This window comes from Bos javanicus, chromosome 10 (genome assembly GCF_032452875.1).
Source record: "Bos javanicus breed banteng chromosome 10, ARS-OSU_banteng_1.0, whole genome shotgun sequence".
NCBI lineage: Eukaryota > Metazoa > Chordata > Mammalia > Artiodactyla > Bovidae > Bos > Bos javanicus.
Genome location: NC_083877.1, coordinates 70788921 through 70797889, shown reverse-complemented (window position 1 = coordinate 70797889; position 8969 = coordinate 70788921).

Sequence of the window (8969 nt, the reverse complement as noted above, 5' to 3'; positions counted from 1 at the left end):
TTAATTCTTGCCTATACTATGGCCCTTCATCAGCCAGATGAGCAGGCTGGGCATTTCTGTTAGCAAAGCTTGGCTTGTTCACTGAGCATTTTGTAAGCATTTCTAGGTATACTCATTCTAGGGAACCCCTTTTCCTATGTTTTTGTCTCTCCTCACTATCCTTTTCGTGGTTCAGAGAGCCTCACAAAGATTTTATCTCCAGTGCAAGGTAGATTTCTAATTCAGAATCATTTGCCAAAATGAAATGCCTGATGCACTTTATGGGAAATTAATCATTTAGCTTTTCCTGGCACTTTCTCAAGTTTTTGGAAAAGATTTCCTCTCTTCTCCCAATGGAAACAGAACTTTAAAAAGTAAAATTTACCTTCAGAATGGGAGAAAATAGTGGCAAAGGAAACAAATGACAAAGAATTAATTTCCAAAATATTCAAGCAGCTCATACAACTCAATACCAGAAAAGCAAACAACCACATTAAAAAGTGGGAAAGGAACCTGAAGAGACACTTCTCCAAAGAAGACATATAGATGGCTAACAAGCACACGAAAAGATGTTCAACATCACTCATTATTAGAGAAATGCAAATCAAAACTACAGTGAGATACCAGCTCACACCAGTTAGAATGGCCATCATCAAAAATCCTACAAACAATAAATGCTGAGAGGGTGTAGAGAACCAACCACCAACCAACTGAGAGGGTGTAGAGAACCAACCATTGCACTGTTGGTGGCAATGTAAACTGATGCAGCCTTTATGGAAGACAGCATGGAGATTCTTTGAAAAGCTAGGACCAAAACCACCATATGAGCCAGCAATCCCACTTCTAGGCATATGCCCTGTGGAAACCAAAATTGAAAAAGACAAATGTACCCCAGTGTTCATCACAGCACTATTTACAATAGCTAGAACATGGAAGCAACCTAGATGTCCATCAAAAGATGAATGGATAAACACGTTGTGATACACATATACACAATGGAATACTATTCAGCCATAAAAAGGGATGAATTTGGATCCATTCTAATGTGGTGGACAAAACTAGAGCTTATATACAGAGTGAAGTAAGTCAGAAAGAAAAATATAAATATTGTATACTGACACACATATATGGAATATAAAGAGATAGCACAGATGAATTTATTTTCAGGGCAGCGATGGAGAAACAAACATAGAGAACAGACCTATGGACATGGAGGGAGGAGACGAGGAAACGTATGGAGAGAGTAACACAGCAATTTACAATACCATATGTAAAATAGAGAGCCAATGGGAATTTTCTGTACGACTCAGGGAACTCAAACAGGGGCACTGTGACAGGCTGAAGGGTGGGGTGGGGAAGGAGATGGGAGGGAGGTCCAGGAGGGAGGGGACATGGGTGTGCCTATGGCTGATTCTTGTTGGTATATAACAGAAACCCACAAAATTCTGTAAAGCAATTACCCTTCAATATAAAAAAGTAAAATTTAAAACTATTTACAATTGAAAATGCTAAATTTCATTAAAAGATAAAACCAACATTAAAAGTGAGCTAATAAATGGAGTGACATCAAGATACTGCATTAAGAACAGTTATTTAATTCACTGTCTCTCAGCTAGTACTAAAAACAATGCAAGCTACTGGATAAATGACACTGTACAGTGATCTAGTGATTAAAATGAGTATTCTCTATCTCTGTGAGCAGGTCACTTGACTCATCACTGCCTCAGTTTATTCATCTTTAAAATGGAGGTAATAATACATACTTTTCTGGATTGTTATAACAAACCAATGTGTTATTTTTACACATTTAAATCAAGATACAAATATAAAGCACTATTATTTGTATTCTATCTTCTTTTAAAATAAAATTAAAAGGAAAACAACATTAACACAGCCAACCAACAAAGATGCTTTCAAATAGGTCCTTTATAAGTATTAAGCACACATAAGCATCTGGGAACTGATAAGTCATAAAAATAAATTTTATTCTAAAGATAGCTTCCCCTATTTGCTAAGTCACTTCAGTCGTGTCCGACTCTGTGCGACCCCAGAGACGGCAGCCCACCAGGCTCTGCCATCCCTGGGATTCTCCAGGCAAGAATACTGGAGTGGGTTGCCATTTCCTTCTCCACTGAATGAAAGTGAAAAGTGAAAGTGAAGTCACTCAGTCATGTCCGACTCTTAGCAACCCCATGGACTGCAGCCCACCAGGCTCCTCCATCCGTGGGATTTTCCAGGCAAGAGTACTGGAGTGGGGTGCCATTGCCTTCTCTGTTCCCCTAGTTATGTATCATAAATATGAGAACATTTGTACTGTATACAATGGATGGTTTATTCCATTAAATCAAAACAAACCTCCAAACACAAAAAGACATTAGGTTGAAATTCATAAAGCAATGATTTTGGACTTTTAGGGAGAAAACAGGACAATGTCTTTTTAGATATCATCACAAGTGACTGTGGCCAGTCTCTGAGTCCAGTTGATTTTAAGGCACAAGACTGACCTTAAGCAGTCAAAACAGTCACCTTACTAGAGAGAACATGGCCTAAAATGGAAGAGCCTCATTCTGGAATTAAGGAACTCTTCCACATAACCTGGAAAGAGTGCTCAGGAAAGGCTACCCACTGAGGTGCTGCTCTCCCCAGCCCTGTGGACTAGCTTCACCCTGGGGCCAGCGTGTTTCGTCAGCCTTCATTCTGCACAACTGGTGACTTTTACTTTCTCTCTTGGGTCTTACGAAGTCTTAACTGTCATGTTAAGAGTTAGATTCCATAATGGTTTGATTTAAACACTACAGTTATTTTTGGCACAGTAGCCTACGCCAGATCATTTTTTGTGAAAAAGCAGAACCCCCTTTAAAACTAGTCCTCACATGGAATTGCAATTTGAGAAAAAATTCAAAGAGAAACTGTTCCAGCTGAAATAGGAGTTGGGGAAATGTCCAGATCTCTTTGAGAGCTCCTTTAGCCCACCCTCCAATCTTCGGATAGTGGCTCCCAGGCCACCTTCACGGATCTTTAAGGCTGTAGAAAATAGAGTATAAAAACAATGGCCTATGCCAATCTGACAATTGACTTTCTAAGTTAAAAACTAGGAGAAACTGAATCAGTCGCTAGAGAGGAGAATGCCTGAGAAGGGGAACAGGGAAATTTTCAGAGTAATAATGATGCTCTGCAACTTGACAAAGGTGTGAGCTTTACAGGTGTAAGCATGTGTCACAACCAGACTGTACCCTTAGGATCTGTGATCTCACCATACATGCCTCCATAAAATACCTGAAGGCTAGACCAGGTTGAATCTGATAAATAGATTAATTCCCAGATAAATATTGATTCACATTCACTTAACTAAAAAGATGCCCTACAATTTCAATGGGTTTCATATGTAAACATCAGGCTCATGTTTATGGAGCACTGTCTACTTTGGGCCAGTTAATACTGTAATTCCAAATCAAATAACACAGCCCAGTGGCATCAGCTCAATGGTTGCAATATGTGCTGCTGTTGAATCTGTAGTCCTAATTTATTTTTGATCAAGATAAAAATGGTGTAACTATCCTTATTAAATTGATTAAGACTTTGTATCACAATTATGGCTAGGACTAATACTGTAGTATTATTCCTAGAAAAAATTATTCCATAAAAACATCCTAGTTTCAGGTCAAATTGAAATGTTAATTCTCAAGTGATACTAAGGGTTATGAAATATCTTATTCCAAAACAGTGGTTCTTGTACATTTATGTTCTTAGAGACATTTGTAAATCTGCTGAGATATAAACCTTCTCCTTCAGATATAAGCACATGGACACACATGCACATATATACAGGAACTCGCACATGCGTGCACACACACACACACACACACACACACACACACACACACCCCAAATTGGATACATTCCAGAAACTTACTTTCCCTGAAGCCTATCCATGAATTTCAGGTAAACAATCCATTCGCTGAATATTTCTCAGCTTCAGAAAGATGTGAAAATAATCCCAATAGTGTGGTCTTAGAGTAACCAAGGGGGCAAGGTCAAGATGGCAGAGTAGAAGGATGTGCGCTCATCTTTTTCTGTGAGAACACCAAAGTCACAACTAGCTGCTGAATGACCACTGACAGGAGGACACTGGAATCCAGCAAAAGAAGATATCCCATGTCCAAGGACAAAGGGGACGCTGTAACTAGATAGTAGGAAGGGTGCAAAAACCACACTTAGAATTAAATCCCACTCCCAGCAGGCGGGTGACCCACAAACTGGAGAACAGTAATACCAAAGAAGTTCTCATACTCTTGCGAAGGCTCTAGGGCCCCATCAGTCTTCCTGACCCGGGGATCTGGCAAAGGGACTTGGAATCCCCAGGGAAACTGACTTTGTAGGACAGCAGGATTTGATTACAGAACTTCCACAGGCCTGGGGGAAACAGAGACTATTGGAGGGCAAAAACAAAATGTGTGCACCAGAACCCAGGGGAAAGGAGCAGTGACCCACAAGAGACTGAGCCAGACCTGCCTGTGAGTGTTTGAAGATCTCCTGCAGAGTTGGGTTGGCATAAGTATGGGTTGGCATAAGTCCTCTTGGAGGTTGCCAGTAGCCCTACCATAGAACCTGCAGACTCTAAAACTGGGTTGCCTCAGGCCAAACAACAAATGGTGGGTGAAGGGTGGGGGGTGGTTAGGGGAGGGAGGGGAGAGCACAGCCCTACTCATCAGCAGACAACTGGATTAAAGATTTACTGAGCAGGGCTCTGCCCACTAAAGCAAGACTCAGTTTTCCTCACCACCAGTCCTTCCCATCAGGAAGCTTGCACAAGACTCTTATCCTCATTCATCAGAAAGCAGACAGAAGAAGCAAGAACTAGAATCCCTCAGCCTCCAGAACGAAAACCACAATCACAGAAAGCTAACCAAAATGATCACATGGATCACAGCCTTGTGTAACACAATGCAGCTATGAGCCATGGCCTGCAGGCCCACCCAAGACAGACAAGTCATGCTGGAGAGTTCTGTCAAAACATGGTCCAATGGAGAAGGGAATGGCAAATCACTCCAGTATTCTTGCCTCAAGAACCCCATGAACAGTATGAAAAGGCAAAAAGATGTGACACCAGAAGATGAGCCCCCCAGGTCGGTAGGTGTCTAACATGCTTCTGGGGAAGAGTGGAGAAATAGCTGGGCCAAAGTAGAAGTGATGTTTAACTGTGGATGTGTCTGGTGGTGAACATAAAGTCCAGTGCTGTAAAGAACCTTACTGCACAGGAGCCTGGAATGTTAGGCCCAAGAATCAAGGTAAATTGGATGTGGTCAAGCAGGAGATGCCAAGAATTAACATTGAGATTTTAGAAATCAATGAACTAAAATGGATGAGAACGGGCAAATTTAATTCAGATGACCATTATATCTACTACTGTGGGCAAGAATCCCTTAGGAGAAATCAAATGTTATTCCCTGAAATGGAGAAAGCCTTCTTAAGTGATCAATGCAAAGAAATAGAGGAAAATAATAAAATGGGAAAGACTAGAGATCTATTCAAGAAAATTGGAGAGACCAAGGGAACATATCATACAAAGATGGGCACAACAAAGGGACAGAAATGGGAAGGACTTAACAGAAGCAGAAGAGGCAAGGAAGAGGGGGAAAGAATACACAAAAGAACTATACAAAAAAGTTTTTAATGACCTGGATAACCATGATGGTGTGGTCACTCACCTAGAGCCAGACATCTTAGAATGTGAAGTCAAGTGGGCCTTTGGAAGCATCACTATGAACAAAGCTAGTGGAGGTGGTGGAATTTGATGAATTTGAACTATTTCAAATCCTTAAAAAAAAAAAAAATGATGCTGTGAAAGTGCTGCACTCCATACACCAGCAAATTTGGGAAACTCAGCAATGGCCATAGGACTGGAAAAGGTCCGTTTTCATCCCAATCCCAAAGAGAGACAATGCCAAAGAACGTTCAAACTACTGTACAATTGCACTCATTTCACATGCTAGCAAGGTAATGCTCAAAATCCTTCAAGCTAGTCTTCAACAGTATGTGAACCGAGAACTTCCAGATGTTGTTGTTGTTGTTGTTGTTCAGTCGCTCAGTTGTGTCCAACTCTTTGTGACTCCATGGACTGCATCATGCCAGCCTTCCCTATCATTCACTATCTCCTGAAGTTTGCTCAAACTCACGTCCATTGATATACAAGCTGGAGTTAGAAAAGGCAGAAGAACCAGAGATCAAATTGCCAACACCCGTTGGATCATAGAGAAAGCAAGAGAATTCCAGAAAAACATCTACTTTTGCTTCACTGACTATGCTATAAAGCCTTTGACTGTGTGGATCACAAGAAACTGTGGAAAATTCTTAAAGAGATGGGAATACCAGACCACCTACCTGTCTCATGAGAAACCTGTTTGCAGGACAAGACGCAACAGTTAGAACCGGACACGGAACAACGGACTGGCTCAGAATTGGGAGAGGAGTACGTCAGGCTGTATATTCTCACCCTGTTTATTTAACTTACATGCAGAGTGAACCATGCAAAATGCCAGGGTAGATATTTGAAATCAAGGATGGTGACAGAAATAGCAACAACCTCAGATATGCATATGATACCACTCTAATGGCAGAAAGCAAAGAGGAACTAAAGAGTCTCTTGATGAAGGTGAAAGAGAAGAGTGAAAAAGCTGGCTTAAAACTCAACATTCAAAAAACTAAGATAGCATCCAGTTCCATCTCTTCAAGGCAAATAGATGGGAAAACAATGGAAAGAGTTAGAGACCTTATTTTCATGGACTCCAAAATCACTGCAGATGGTGACCACAGGCATGAAATTAAAAGACTGCTCTTTGGAAGAAAAGCTATGACCAACATAGACAGTGTATTTAAAAGCAGAGACATCACTTTGCTGACAAAGGTCTGTATGGTCAAGGCTATGGTTTTTCCAGTAGTCATGTATGAATGTGAGAGTTGGACCATAAAGAAGGCTGAGCACTGAAGAATTGATGCTTTCAAAATATGGTACTGGTACTGGACTCCTGAGAGTCCCTGGACAGGATGGAGATCAAACTAGTCCATCCTAAAGGAAATCAGTCCTGAATCATCATTGGAAGGACTGATGCTGAGGCTGAAGCTCCAATAATTTGGCCACCTGATGCAAAGAACTAACTCATTGGAAAAGACCCTGATGCTGGGAAAGAGGGCAAGAGGAGAAGGAGGCTACAGAGGATGAGACTGTTGGATGGCATCACTGTCTCAGTGAACGTGAGTTTGAGCAAACTGTGGGAGATAGTGAAGGACAGGGATACCTGGCTTTCTATAGTCTTTTGGATCGCAAAGAGTCGAACACGACTTGGCCCCTGAACAACAAGAAGAGCCAAAAAGTAGTCCGGGGCAATGATTTGCTGCTCTCTTCTTTAGTAGTTTTTCTTTTTCTGTTGAGAAATTTATTTTCTGCAAATTGGCTCATTTCTATTAAAAGAATATCTAAGATGCATTCAGCACTGTTTGATTTTCAGAGCACTGGCATATGATGCCATATGACTTACTTTGGGGCTTTTGCATAATATATATCAGTTGAATTAAATTTTAAACTCATGTGATCTTCCCAACAATTCTAGAAAGTTTCAACTTCATTAATGGATAGGAAACTTCAAATACAGAGATATCCATGATGAGTTGGCTAGTCAGTGTGGGAATGAAAAAGACTCAGAATCATTGTTCTGGTGTCAGTCCCTTTTCTTTGGGCCATGTTGCCAACCAATGTTTTAAACAAATAATCAGTAACACCAATAGTAAAATGCTTATTATTTGTTCACCAGTTCTAAGCATTAAGCTAAAATTTGCCAAAAAAAACACATTCACTTTGAAGCATGAATTTCAAACCAGAATTTTAAATGTGAATTTACTCTGAATGATGATTTAAAAAAAATAATATGAACATATTCTTCATCATCTGGTGATTGTCCTAACACTGAGTACTGCCACTTCATTTTAGTGTTCAAGCTTGCATTAATGCCTGCCTTTGTGAAAGCCAAATAATTCTGTGGCATGCCACAGTGAGAGAAGTTTCTGGCAGTTCAAATAGAGAAATGAAATGACAGATCTGTGTTCATAGGGCTCATAGTAGTTTGAGAAATCTGCTCAATAAATGCTTGTTGTTGACTAAATACTTAGTTTTGAAAATAATATTTAACTTTTCTTCCAGAATACTAATTTTGCAAGAGATGTTATATAAGTATAAAGAAATTGTTTCCACTTCCAGAAATAAATGGATCAAATTCCCATTTATTGAAGATTTTAATTCCCTAAAAATATTAACCTTAGTGCTAATCTTTAGCAATTAATTAAGACTGGCATGTAAGAATTTCTTACTGTAAAAATTTTGATAAATTATGAGGTCTGACTAACCTGAACTATCAAACAAATCCTTGGAATTTTAATTTTCATTTAAAATTTAAATTTTAAGTTTCATCTTGTACAGAATATTTATGCAAGTAAATCTCTTCTGCATTGGAAACAGTGAAGCCAAAATGCTGAAAGTTATGGAGGCTGACATGAAGCCTCATTGTGTTAATTTAAATTCAACATCAGTGATTTTACTGTTGGCAAATGACATTATCTGTCATGTTAAATGAATACTGTTAACTTACACAGTGTTTTTATTTGATTTGTATATTCGTCTTGATTTTTAAATATTTATGATTGAATAAGGCCTGCAAGTGTGAACAACTTATTTCTAGATTCAGGCTTATATGTTTGAAAAATATCATAATAAAATTTTAAATCCATATTGTGGAGGTCTATGAGCATATATTTCCCTTAAAAGGGATCTATGTGTTACTCAAGTCTGAGAAATACTGGTCTAGATTAGCATTGATTAATTTATCAGTATTCTTGAGATGCATTTTTGCCACTTAATTATCCAACTTTTGGGGCTTATTTACATGGATGTCATGACAAAATTTGTCAAATACCTTGATGAAGTCAGTACATCAAGTGAC